The 14,062-nt window shown below is 44.2% G+C and overlaps 1 protein-coding gene across 2 annotated transcripts in view; it reads right to left on the bottom strand.

The window, feature by feature from the left end:
* Positions 1–13,204, bottom strand: part of CNOT6 (CCR4-NOT transcription complex subunit 6) — a 72,592-nt gene extending 59,388 nt beyond the window's left edge. The window contains exon 1 of one of the 2 annotated variants that reach the window (XM_084885253.1): positions 12,849–13,204. The gene's annotated coding sequence lies outside the window, so the exon portion shown is untranslated. The remainder of the gene's footprint in view (positions 1–12,848) is intronic. The other variant, XM_084885252.1, reaches the window with a different exon arrangement.
* Positions 13,205–14,062: the final 858 nt, after the last annotated feature.

The following is a 14,062-nucleotide window of genomic DNA, read 5'->3' as shown; positions in this document are numbered from 1 at the left end:
AGTACTCCTAATCCTTGATTTGATCTCTAATACCAAGAAAGCAAAATTCCTTGCAAAATGGCCAATTACAAGCCTGGAGAAGAAATTTTATTAAAATGAAGCTGGGACACCCTTTTATACCAAAAAACCACAAATCTAATGGGGTTGTTATGTCTTGTCAACATGATACAGGAGCCAGCAAGAAAGAGTTATCACTAGACAAAGTTGTGACAATCTGACAATCTGAGCAAAAACAATCGTAATTATAATGGAACGAAATACACCAAATCAATAAAAATGTATAACATGATCACTATCTGTGCTGTAGAAAACAGAGCTGGCAGTGATATAAAAGATGGATTAGTAGCAGAGGCAGGAAGAAAGTAAGGGTGGGCTAATGGGGAGTGAAGGGAAGGCCATAGGCACAAATCTGCCACCAAAATTGTGGCAGCTATTAAACTAAGACAATTGATAACTTGAGAAAGATTTAAGTGTTTATCCTTTAAGCAGGTATTCCATTTCAGAGCAAACAGCCCCATTTGAAGGAAAAGTCCTACTTTACAAAAAAATGACAACTAATAAATGAAGAAAGAATTTAAAAAACAAAAGCAACATCATTTTGTAATTCCTAAGAAACCTTTTATTTTTTTAAAATGTTTTATTGATTTTTTACAGAGAGGAAGGGAGAGGGATAGAGAGCTAGAAACATTGATGAGAAACATCGACCAGATGCCTCCTGCACACCCCCAACTGGGGATGTGCCCACAACCAATGTACATGCCCTTGACCGGAATCGAACCTGGGACCTTTCAGTCTGCAGACTGAAGCTCTATCCACTGAGCCAAACCAGTTTCGGCCTAAGAAACCTTTTTAAAGCAAGAATTATAAACTGGGTTAACACATTAAATAATCATTGGCAAAATGCTAAAGTAACACCACCATCCAAACTGTTTTCTGATCATAAGGTTAAAATGTTCATGGGAGAAATAAATTGTTACCATTTTAAAAATAATATATATATTTTATTGATTTTTTACAGAGAGGGAGAGAGGGATAGAGAGCTAGAAACATCGATCAGCTGCCTCTTGCACACCCCCCACTGGGGATGTGCCCGCAACCAAGGTACATGCCCTTGACAGGAATTGAACCCGGGGCCCTTCAGTCCGCAGGACGACGCTCTATCCACTGAGACAAACCGGTTTTGGCAAATTGTTACCTTCTTAATCAATCTTTGCAACCGCTACTGGGGAAGATCCAGATATTGGATATCTTGATATGAGAGACTATGAAGTAAGTACACATCAACAATTGAGAACTAAAAGAATTGGCCTGATGACACCAAAGAAGTGATCTGACAAAATAAAAATGCAGGACTTTCTGCAGGATAATGGTCTGGTGACTTCGACAAGTTAGTGTCAGGACTATTCTAGATGTGAAGAAAATTGAGATAGCATCAAATGCAATGAATGGTCCCTATATATAATCAATAAATCAGCAATAAAAGACTTTGTGTGGAGAGTAACATTTCATCCTTAGTTCCTAATTACAACACTAATGATTATGCAATCATGTTATTTTGGCCATACACACACACACACACACACACACACACACACACACACACACACGTGTTTCTTGTTAAAGAATTTATTTTAATTATACTGGCCAGATTTTTTCAAGGGAAATGAGGCTGTTACGACCAATCTCAACTGACAAAATGAAATGCTAAATTTAACATCTCCTTTCCTTTACATGCTCCTTATATTTCTCCTCCTTTCTTTGTGCTTTATTTCTTCCCCAGACATTAAGGAGACAAAGAGGGGCAAAGGAAAGAGAAGTAAGCAAAACTCTGTGCAGAATCCCTTTTATTTGATCAAGCTGCCTGCAGAGCTACAAGTAAGGTATATATGAAAAGGTAGTGACATTAACTTGGTACCAATTTATTTCACCCAATTTTTTCTCCAGGTCTTATCCAATTTTTCACTAAAGTTGACTGACATTTTGTATCTTCAAGATTTTTAAACCATCTTCTTCATTTTCAAAGCTACTTCAGTTAACTTACAACCTCCTCATTTCTCATCTTCAATTATAAAATGACTTCTACATCTATCTTCCTGATGGATGGCTGCTCATGTCTTTTCCTGCTTAAAAATCTGCAATGGTTCTTCCTGTCTACCTAACATCCAAATTTCCAATTTCTTTAAAATCTGGACTTAGTCCACTATATTCTCTCTCTCTCTCTCTCTCTCTCTCTCTCTCTTTTAGTCAACTATTTTCTCACTCAACTTCAGCCATTTACACATACACCGCCCTATGAAGTTTTTCAATACATGCCAAACCCTTCACCAAAAACAACCTTCACTCTAAACTTTTAGTCACCATTCAAGACAACTCAGCTCACACAAGAGCCCCGAAAGCCCTTCTCAACAAAGACACAAGAGAAGTTCACTACTCCTTCCTGTGCACAGTGTACACTTACTATAGGACCGATCTCCCCAAACAGTCTGTATCTCCCAGAGTCCTCTATAATGCCTAGCACATTCTTCAATACACCTGAACCACTGCTTCATTAAGATAGTTTACTTTACAGAATTGTTATTTGGACAAGTATTTATTAAGCACCCTGCCAGGTAATAGGAGTAAAGAAAAAATAAATACATGACCCTGGTCCTTAATCTACCAGAGGAGCAAACAACAACAAAAATCCCACAATCACCCGGCCAGCAGTGACAGCCTGGGCTGGGGTCTCAGCCTGGCCAGGGTGCGATCCCCTTCCAGTCTCAACCACTGAGTCACACCAGCCCAGGAATTTTAAATGTTTCTTTTTTAAAACATATTTTAAAATATATTTTATTGATTTTTTACAGAGAGGGAGAGAGAGAGAGAGCTAGAAACATCTATGAGAGAGAAACATTGATCAGTTGCCTCCTGCACACTCCTCACTGGGTATGTGTCCCAACCAAGGTACATGCCCTTGACCGGAATCCAACCTGGGACTCTTGAGTCTGCAGGCCAATGCTCCATCACTGAGCCAAACCAGTTATCAAAACCTCTACCTGTTTTCGCTCACACAATTCATCACATGAATTCGTATCCGTTAATAAAGGGTAGTCTGGAAGTTTGAAATGTGAACATTTCATTCCATGCAATATAAATACCTCTTGAATTTTGTTAAGGGCATGCATTTCACAGTTCACACAGGCACCTTCTCTTCGGTGTAAATTCCAACAAAAATCTTCAATAAAATGAGCTTTATTCTCATGCCATAATTTGCATCAGCAGGACATCCAAACACACATATGTATGCAAAAAGTTGCCGTAATTGTTTGGGCATATTAAGGATGATTACATCGTCAATCATATATTTCCAGATAGTGTCATCAATTAATAATCCTCGATGTTTAGCAGCTTCACAAAATGTGTCATAAATTACACCTCCTACAGTTTGCAGATCATCAAAACTTATCGCACCTTTTACAAGCAGAAGCACAAGTCCAAGATATCATTCCGGTTCTTTAAAGCTCACAGTGAACAGTCTACCTAATACTTTATTCCCACGCTTTCGGCATTTTGTTCACAAAGTATTATTAAACACATCAGGCTGTGGAATCTCCTGCCGCCCTATTGTGTGGGTCCTGGGTACCAGTGAATAGGATTCTTGGCTGCCAGGCCACTGGCCGCAAGCTAACCAATGGCCCATTCCGCAAGGGATGGGGTGCCGCTGCCCTGCTGTGTGGGTCCTAAAAACTGTATATTTGTGGATTTCAAGGCTATTAAAAATAATCAATGATACTATAGTGGATAACTCATGATAATCTCTCAAAGCAAGGTATTTGCATTGCATAGGAGGAATAGAATAAAAAGCTAGTGAAAGAAACAAGGTATCAAAAAGGTCTTACTAGCCCTGGCCAGTGTGGCAAAGTAGGTTGGTCCAGTACACTGAAATGTCGAGGGTTCAAATCTTAGTCAGGGCACGTACCTAGGTTGTGGGTTCGGTCCTTAGTTGGGATGCAAAGGGGCAACCAATCAATGTCTCTCTCTGAAATCAATAAACATATCCTTGGGTAAGAATTAAAAAATCTTACGAAAAAGTGAAATTGTGTTCTTGGTTTTCAAACCTCCCCCTCCTCCTATAATCCTCACCCAGTTTTCCAAGCCAGAAATATCAGTATTATCCTTGGCTATTTCCCAGCTAATCACAGTCTTCACAGCCAGTCTCTAGTTCTAGCCCATTTTACCTCCTAAATCTTTCATCCACTTTGCCTTCCTTCCTTGGGCTCTCACCTGAGTTATTCCACCAGTCTCAGACCCATGTTTGTTCTTATACTCTCCTCCATTTTAATGCATCCTAGGTACTGTCTAAAATGACCTAAACCTCATGATTTTAGAACATCTCCTTCATCTTTGTAGTCTTGGACTCTAACAAAACACCTGACACAAAAGAAGCTCAAATATGTGTTGAACTAACTAAATAAGAGGAAACCCAGGCTCATTTATAAAACAAAGAAGGTATATGTATTTATAACTGGGTCTTTGTGTGCCTCTCTAGTCTCATCATCTGGGGCTCCTGCATTCCCAGTTACCTCTCACAATCCCCCATGGCCTTAGCATATGCTATTGCTTCTGCTCTATTGCTCCATTCCCACAAAAACCTAGGAACTCTAGTACAAATACCAATTCAAATAACTAACTTTAAAAAGGTCTTTCTTCACTATCCCTCCCAAACACAGGGGTTTATTATTCCCTGCTTATTCTGAATCTTGAAGATAATTTCTAATTTTCTTCTTTAATCCCACCTTAACTTTTTTTATGTTTCACTTATGTACCTACTGTAATATAGGCATCTTACACTTACTTATCCTATCTAATAAAAGAGTAATCTGCAAATTGACTGTCACTCCAGCACACAAGATGGCCTGCAGGGGAGGGCAGTAGGGGGGGGGGGGACCAAGCCTGCAGGGGAGGACAGTTAGGGGGGCACCAGGATGGCAAGGGAGGGCAGTTAGGGGTGATCAGGCCAGCAAGGGAGTAGTTAGGGGGTGATCAGACTGGCTGACAGAAGTGCTTAGGGGCAATCAGGCAGGTAGGCAGGCAAGTGGTTGGGAGCCAGCAGTCCTGGATTGTGAGAAGGATGTCTGACTGAACGTTTAGGCTCAATTCCACTGGGATTGGGCCTAAACGGTCAGTCGGACATCCCTCGAGGGATCCCAGATTGGAGAGGGTGCAGGCTGGGCTGAGGGACTCACCCCTCCATACCCAAATTTTGTGCACTGGGTCTCTAGTACTATATAATAAAAGGCTAATATGCAAATTGACAAACAGCAGAATGACTAGTCATTATAATGCACACTGACCATTAGAGGGCAGACGCTCAATGCAGGAGCTTCTCACAGGGGGAGCGTGGCTCAGCCAGAAGCAGGGCTCACAGCTGGTGAGCGCAGCAGCAGTGGCAGGAGCCTCTCCCACCTGCATGGCAGCGCTAAGAATATCTAACAGGCCAGACGGAGGGGAACCCCCCCAAATGCACAGATTTCGTGCACCAGGCTTCTAGTATTTTAAATATTTTTATATCTTCAGAGCCTGGTATACGTAAGTATTTGGGGAAAACATAACAACTTGAGGGGAGAAGCTGTGATAGAAAAAAAAAAAAGGCATTTTATTAGAGTCAAGTGTGCTAGCAGAAGCAACGTCCATCTTACCAAGAATAATAACTAATATCTAGGCTTCTAATCTTAAAAGTGAAATCTAGAGAAATCAGGTAGAAAGGGTTTGGTGGTCAAAGACTGAAATAATGGTTCTATAATAGCCTGGGATAAGCAATAAGGGGACAAACTAAAAGGTTAAACTATATAAAAGTAATCTGAGTAATGTGCTATGACAAAATGAGAGCAAACGTCAAATAGATAAGGGTAATGGCAAAACTGTTGAGTACCTATCTGCCACACTCTACACTAGGCATGTAACTGCTACCATTTGAGCATTCGCCACTGGGCAGGTCTATCAGGCCCTTTGCATGCATTATTTCATTTTAATCCTCAGGACTCCATTAAGGAAATACACATAGAAAGTGAGGTCCAGAGAATGAATAACATGCCTGAGGTCAGAGACAGTAGTGCCACAATTATGATTTTTAACCAAAGTCTGATCCAAAAGTCTGTGCTTTCAACCACTGTGCCTGATTATCTCAATTTAAATCTCAGCAATCCATGAGGTACGTAGGTGCTATTCTCATTTTCAGTTGAGGAAACTGAGTTAGGGTTAAAATAACTTGCTCAAGGTCACACACAAGTAGCAGAGCTGGGATATGAACCTGGAACATCTAGTTGCAAAGCTGTAGTCTATTCCATCACTGCCTAGTATTTTGTCCCTGATAAAGGCCAAGATTTCATGTTCATTCTCCAATTATGTTGCTGAGACCAAAAGTCCTTGTTTCCTTTTCAGATGTATCATCTTTTCCAAGATACTCTCTACCTGTAGTCTTCCAAATTTCAAACTCTGTATCTCAGGACCTTTATATATTCTTCAAGATTAATGAGTACCTCAAAGAGCTTTTATTTATATGGGTTATATCTATCAATATTTATCACAGTAGTAATTAGAACTAAGAAATTTAAAATTATTTATCAACTCATTAAATATAATAAACCTATCACACATTAGTAAACATTTTTATTACTTTTTTGTTGTCAATCCCCACCCAAAGATATTTTTTTCATTGATTTTTACGGAGAGTTGGAAGAGGAAAAACATAGAGGAAACATCAATGTGCGAGAAACATATTGCTTGGCTGCCTCCAAGAGCCCTGAGTAGGACTAGAACTAGAACTAGGACTAGCGCTGGGGCTGGGGCCGGGGCGGAGCCTGCAACCAAAGTACATGCCCTAGACTGGAATTGAACCCGGGATTCTTCTGTCCACAGGCCAGCACTCTATCCACTGAACCAAGCCAGCTAGGGCTAATAAAAATGTATTAAAGTAACTATTTACAAAAACAAAATTTCATGAGGAGAGTGACAGCATCTTACATTTTTGCAAATCTCTTTAATATCTGACAGACTAGAAGATAGCTGGATTCACATATCTGCTTGGAATTCAATGCGATCAGATATCACACATTTTTTTAGCCTCTGGAAAACTATCCATACACTCATAACCAAAAAGAGAATCACAAGTATTAGCACCCCCAAACCTCCCATACCCCAAACAATCTCATTTCAATTTCCTTAAATCTTTTTCTCAAGTAATACAAAACTGAATTTCAGTCCAAATTAATTTAACTAAAATTTCCAACTAATAAGACATCTGAGAAAACAGATTTTTTTAGATTATGCTAAAATATTCCTCCAAACCTAGAGCTAAACAGCAGACGTATGTAGTAGTCAATACAAAGTTCTAAAAGGAAAAGTTGGCACACGCAGCTGCATCCGCAAGGCCCAGCCCATAACAGTTTACCAGACTGTTGTTAAAATGCATTTCTAACCATGTCCATGAACCCCAAAACACATGAATGAATATAAAATACAGTCAGAGGAAGCCAGGATGTATACGGCAACAACCACAATTTTGAGGGTCAAAACTAGCAATTTCATTTAACCCAGTAAGTTCAAAATACAACCATAAAGGCACACCAAGTACAGGACATCCACAAATTCTAACTCTAAATAAGTACAAAATATGCTAGCTTAGAAATGTTAACTTCTATATTTTAAGTCAAATATAAAGTACTAGAGGCCTGATGCATGAATTTGTGCATGGGAAGGGGGTCCCTCTCAGGACCTCTGGCTCCTAACTGCTCCCCTGCCTGCTAGTCTTATCTCCCTAAATGCTCTCCCCTGCTGGCCTGATCCCCCTAACGGCTCTCCCCTGACAGCCTGTTCGCCCTAACTGCTCTCCCCTGCCTGCTTGATAGCCTCTAACCTCCTCTGCCTTGGCCCACCAATATGGCTTTGTCCGGAAGGTCATACGGAAAATTTGTCTAATTAGCATATTACTCTTTTATTAGTATAGGTGCCACATTGTCCTAAAAACGAAGGTTGTTCCCAGGTTTTCCTATCATGGAAAGGGAGCCTGCAATAGCATCCTGGGTTCGGACAAGGGCTTATGCACTTGTGCTTAATCTTAGCAGGTGCGATTCCTAGAAGACTCTTGGATGTACCTTGAACATTTCTATCAAATTTGCCAAATCATCTTCCAAAAATGTTGAACCACTTTAAACTCCCACCAGCAACCATGTGTGTGCCCTCAGTTCCATTTTGATGCCAATATTATTGATTTCTCCCTAAAAGCCTTCATCCCGTCAGCTGGGACTACTTGGTACTTGAGCCAACTTCACTGTTCAGTTGGGGACTTGATTTCTCGAGATAGAATTATGAAGGAGGAAAAATAGTTTTCCTCTACCTTTACGAGTTCTTTGTGGAGGCCCTTGCAATGAAAGACAGATCACCAATAGAAAAAACGAAAGTTCATTAACATGTGTATCTCATGTATATGTGGGCGATCCCAGGGGAAAATGAGTAACTCCCCAAGGTGGCTTAGAATGCAGATTTAAATACCTTCTTTCTAGGGAAAGGGGACGGGAGATGTAGGCCTCTTAGAGGAGAGTAAATGATTTTTATGAAAGATGAAGGGGGGTGCGGAGAAATAGTTTGTAAAAAAGTTAGGGTGTGATGTCAACTTCTACTCTCCAGTCCTGTGACAGGAGTCAGTCTTCTCTGCCTGTTGACACTCCTCCCATCAAGGGGATCTATGACTTTTAAGCTCCTTTTGGGGGGTCCGATTTTAGGCAGGTCAGGAGACTTCACTGAAAGCCTCTGCATGCATTTGCTCTTTTCAAGCATCTGCAGCTCAAGGTCATCAATATAACAGCGTGTGTTGGAGCGGCATGCTCTCTGACCTTCAGAATAACCAACAAAAGCGTGTTTCCTCTCAGGTGATGGGCCACAGTGGCATTATTCCCCAGAGACAGTGTTCTGACCAGACCTTCCTGGGAGTGGTCATAACATACCCTGTGCTTGTGGAAAGGTGTGGCCACATCACTAAATAAACCAAGGTCAGTTTTCTCATCTTGTGGAAAGGGAGATAAAGTTATGATAGTTTATCTCCCTTTCCACAGGTTTCTTGTGGTTTGTGTCTCCAGTGCCCCTGCCCCCAGCATCTCAGCCAGGAGCAGTGCCTTGGGGCTGCTCAGAGCCCGGACTATGGGTTTGTGTCTCTGATCTGGCCCCCAGTAGCCCCAGCACTGGGTGTCGCCATCTTTGTTGGGTTAATTTGCATACTTACTCCTGATTGGCTGATATCATAGTGGAGTGACAATCAATTTGCATGTTTCTCTTTTATTAGTGTAGAACAGGGGTCTTCAAACTACGGCCCGCGGGCCACATGCGGCCCGCAGAGGAGTCTGATCCGGCCCGCCAGGTTTTTTGGGCAGTGAGCGCAGCCGAGGTGTTACAGTAGGAATTAGTAGTTCATATAGTCCTGCCCTCCAGCTCTTTGAGGGACTGTGATCTGGCCCCCACTTTAAAAAGTTTGAGGACCCCTGGTAGAAGATGGAGCAAAAAGCATTAAGACAAACAGGAGGGGCTCCAGTGGCGCAATCGGTTAGTGCGTGGTACTTATAAGACAAACAGGATTTGTAAACTAATTAACAAAAAGTTGACTGCTCACCAATGCACTGGATATTAAAGCCATGATTTGTGTGGTAAAACTTCACTAAGATAAAAAAGGTAAGGAAACAATCCTAAATCTGTTCCTTAGCATGAGACAAGCAACAACCATCCACTTTACAGCTTCAGTACCAAATGATAGCTGCCAACAGAAGTTTATTTCATTTTTCTTTATCTTTTGCCAGACTTTCCATCATCTATTTGCTCCTCTCTCTCTTACAATGAATCATATTCTAGCTACCACTGTCTAGTGGGAATTTGGGTCTTTTTTGGTTATTCCTCTCCCAAGGATATGTTCTCCACTGCTTTTCAGAGAGTGGAAGGGAAGGAGGGGGAAAGAAACATCTGATCAACTGGCTGCCTCCTGCACCATCCCCACCACTGGCAGGGAGCAAACCCACAACTGAGGTACAGTTCTGTCATGCACTGCTTTTTGACAAAAGATGTGTGACTGACTTTCCCTAAGATAGTAAAAGTGCTTTAAAACTGGATCTCTGACCAGCAAATAATAGTCTTACATGGGTTCTCATAAGGTTTTTGATCATAACCAAAAAGATAATCACAAGTATCAAGATTGTGTGATCCTGGAACACACTCCCCCCCATCCTTTGTCTATATGATCAGATTCTAATGTAAGTGTTTATCAATGTGTAGCAGCAACTGGGTCTCCCTATATTACATCTACATCAAATGGCAGGAGGGAAGTAGGAGGAGCACATACCATGTCATTAAGATCACAAAGTAGAGTCAAACAGACCTATGTAAAGTCCCAGCTCTGCAAGCATATACTTACATTCATCTTTAAGGCTAAAATTTTCTCCTTTATAAAATATCTACCTCACAATTTTGGTGTGAAGATTAAATGAGATAACACATGCAATGCACAATGCCTATAACACCAAAAGCCATTATTTTCTTTCTGTGACTACAAATCCCTAAATCTGGTTTCTGTAAATTTCTCTAAAATTAGTAACAGGTGATAGTGTGTTTTTAAAAAAATATATTTCATTGATTTTTTTTTTTACAGAGAGGGAGAGAGAGGGATAGAGAGTTAGAATCATCGATAAGAGAGAATCATCAATAGCTGCCTCTTGCACCCCCCCACTGGGGATGTGCCCGCAACCAAGGTACATGCCCTTGACTGGAATCGAACCTGGGACCTTTCAGTCCGCAGGCTGATGCTCTATCTACTGAGCCAAACCGGTTTTGGCAGTTGATAATGTTTTAATGTTCTAAATAAACTATAGTTTCATTTTCAACTACTTTAGGTGAAAAGTATATGAAGTTATTGTTCTAAAATATGGCAGTTAGCTTCACTAGATATTGCTTTATGATGCTGTGGTGTTTACATACAACTAGACACAATTTTACAGAAGAAAAAAATCTGCTCCTCAAAAAGCTAAGTGCAAATATTTTTTACTCAATAAATCTTCATTTCTGTGTGGTCTTTTCTTAGCAAGGGCTTGTAATATGCCCCACTCAAAATTTGCATAGTAAAAAAATATATATATATCTATATGCAACTTCTTGAGATATCTAGAGAATCACCAGTAATCCTCTTTCTGGATACAAAGACTAAGCAGAAGTTAGGTGTTCTTTCCTTAGCATGCCCCAAAAGCTTTGTACAATATATTCCTCATTACCATATAACCTCATGAAGGCTTTACCCACTTGGGACAAAGCCCATAAGCCCATCAAGAGAGCAAATCTACACCACAGCGCCTGACACACAGGTGTTCAATTATTTTTTGAACCGAATATTACAGTACTCTTTTAAACGTTGTATTCGAGTATAATCCAGTCTGTTATACTGCTTGTTAAGAAAATGTGAATTTGTTCCAACATGATTGATAAGTTAGGGAATCTGAGCATAATGCAGAATTCTCAACTGCTTCTCTGTGAAAAACACTAGAGGTAGAAAACTACACCTCAATGAACTCGGTGCACAGAAATACACAAAACACAGACCTCGAACACCTACTAACTACATCAGTTCTCCATGTGTTTGTACGTGTATATTACAAGACACACCCACCTATTTTGTTATAACATTCTGTGAGTTCAGGTCAACTTCCACTTCTCAATAACTCACAAGCAACCATTCTTCTGACCATTTCTACAAGCAAACCAGGTCTTTTTCCAGGATAAGTGCCACATTTACCGTAGTATGTACATACTGCTTAAGCATTAACTTGTAAAACTGTGCTACCACTTTTTCAGGTTCCCTTTTAAAACATAAGTTACTGCCCTAATTGGTTTGGCTCAGTGGATAGGGCATCCGTCTAAGGACTGAAAGATCCCAGGTTCCATTGTGGTCAAGGGCATGTACCTTGGTTGCAGGCACATCCCCAATAGTGGGTGTGCAGGAAGCAGCTGATGGATGTTTCTAACTCTCTATCCCTCTCTTTCCCTCTGTAAAAAATGAATAAAATATATTTTTTGAAAGTTACTGACAAAGTCTACGAGTGTTGCACCTAAATCCCATTTTCCCCAGAAGGCCTGTAGTTTTTAACTGCACAATTTTGCAGACCATAATGACTTTTAGGAACCTATGTTGCTTTATTTACAGCAGAACTAACTATAGAGAGTTCTTAGGCCCTAAGGAAATTTCAGTGTTAAAATTCCAACACTGTCATTTGGATAACAATTAAAGCAGGGTACAGAGTTTAGTTAGCAAGCTTTTGGGGGAAGGTGAGGAAGGAAGAGAGTCAAAGAAAAACATGTGATTCCGGTTACTGGAATAAACTGCTCTAAGTAATCAGGACTAGCAACGAGTCCTTAGCAACACCACAAATCCCTTTATTCGGTGCTAAGTGCTTCTTTAACCATGACACTCCCACCCTCACCCCCCAAAAATCTGAGTTAAACTGAATTTTAAACACTTTGGGGGAGGGGTGAACAGTGGGTTTCCAGCTTGGCTCTAACTACTTAGTGCTCGCAGCGCGCAACCCACACCGCCACTCCTCCTAAGTGGCCACCATCCCGGCCACGGGTCCGGGGCCGAGGGCCAGGCGCCCCCCACCCCGGCCCTGCGCGCCCCCCGTCAATCAACTCCCCGCGGGCGCGCCGCGGGGCGCCCCAACAGCCGCCGGCCGCGGGCCCCTCCCGCCGGGCGCCAGCCGCCCTCCCGCGGGAGCGCCGCGCGCCCGGCCCGGGCAGACCGAGCGGGGCCGGGGAGCAGCCCCGCGGGCCGCGGGCGCCTCGCTCACCTCTCGGGGGGCGCCGCCCTCCGCCGCCGCCGCCTCCTCCCGGTGAGTGCAGCGGGGTCTGACCTGTGGAACCACCATACCAGTCCCGCCGCTGCTGCAGCGCCGCCGCTCCGCCGTCGCCTCAGACGCTGCTCTTTGTTTCCCCGCGGAGCGCCACCGCCTCAGCCGCCCGCCGGGCGGCCACTACGCCCTCCCGCTCCCTCGGTCCCCGGCCTCGCCCTTCTCGCTGCGCCCGCCGCTGCCTTCGCCTCCGCGCCGCCGCCGCCGCCGCCGCCGCCTCCGCCTCCGCGCCCCCCTCGCTTTCATTGAAAGCAAACAAGCATCATGGCGGCGCCCCGTCCCCAAGCCAGCTAGCGCCCGGCCGCCGCCGCCCTCCCAACATCCCGGCTGCCCATTGGCTGCCGCCGCCGGGCGCGACCATTCGGCGCCGCGGGGGGCGCTCTCGCACGCGTTGCCCCCTCCCCCGCCGCGCAGTGAGCCGGCCCGGCGCTGCCCTCCCGCTGCCTCCCGCTGCCGTCCGCTGCCGTCCGCTGCCCCCCGCTGCCGTCCGCTGCCCTCCCGCTGCCTCCCGCTGCCGTCCGCTGCCCTCCCGCTGCCTCCCGCTGCCCTCCCGCTGCCCTCCCGCTGCCCCCCGCTGCCCTCCCGCTGCCCTCCCGCTGCCCTCCCGCTGCCCTCCCGCTGCCTCCCGCTGCCTCCCGCTGCCCCCCGCTGCCTCCCGCTGCCGTCCGCTGCCCTCCCGCTGCCGTCCGCTGCCCTCCCGCTGCCTCCCGCTGCCCTCCCGCTGCCCTCCCGCTGCCCTCCCGCTGCCCTCCCGCTGCCCCCCGCTGCCCCCCGCTGCCTCCCGCTGCCCCCCGCTGCCTCCCGCTGCCCGGTCCTGCCACGCCGCCGGCTCTCCCTTCTCCACGCTCCTCGGGGGTTCACCCGCGCTCTCCGGTTTGTCCCGGGCTGTTCACTCCGGTCTCCTCTCCTCCCTCATTCTCTTTGCTCTCCCTCCCTGCGTTGTGCCTTTCAGTCATGCGCCTTTCCTCACAGACCAGCTCTGACTTTTGACCTAAGTAAGCGAGTCTCTTAATTTGCCTTAAAGAGGAGATATTCAATTTTCAGCAGTCTCATGACTCTTCCTGCCTCAAATGAGCAGGAAAAAAACAAAAAACTACTTAATGGCCCGTTTCGGTCCATTAGTGGCCGGTCATTCTGTCCAGGAAACGAGGGGA

This window comes from Pipistrellus hanaki (genome assembly GCF_964339955.1).
Source record: "Pipistrellus hanaki genome assembly, chromosome: 5".
Classification (NCBI taxonomy): Eukaryota; Metazoa; Chordata; class Mammalia; order Chiroptera; family Vespertilionidae; genus Pipistrellus; species Pipistrellus hanaki.
This window is presented reverse-complemented; position numbering and strand designations above follow the sequence as displayed.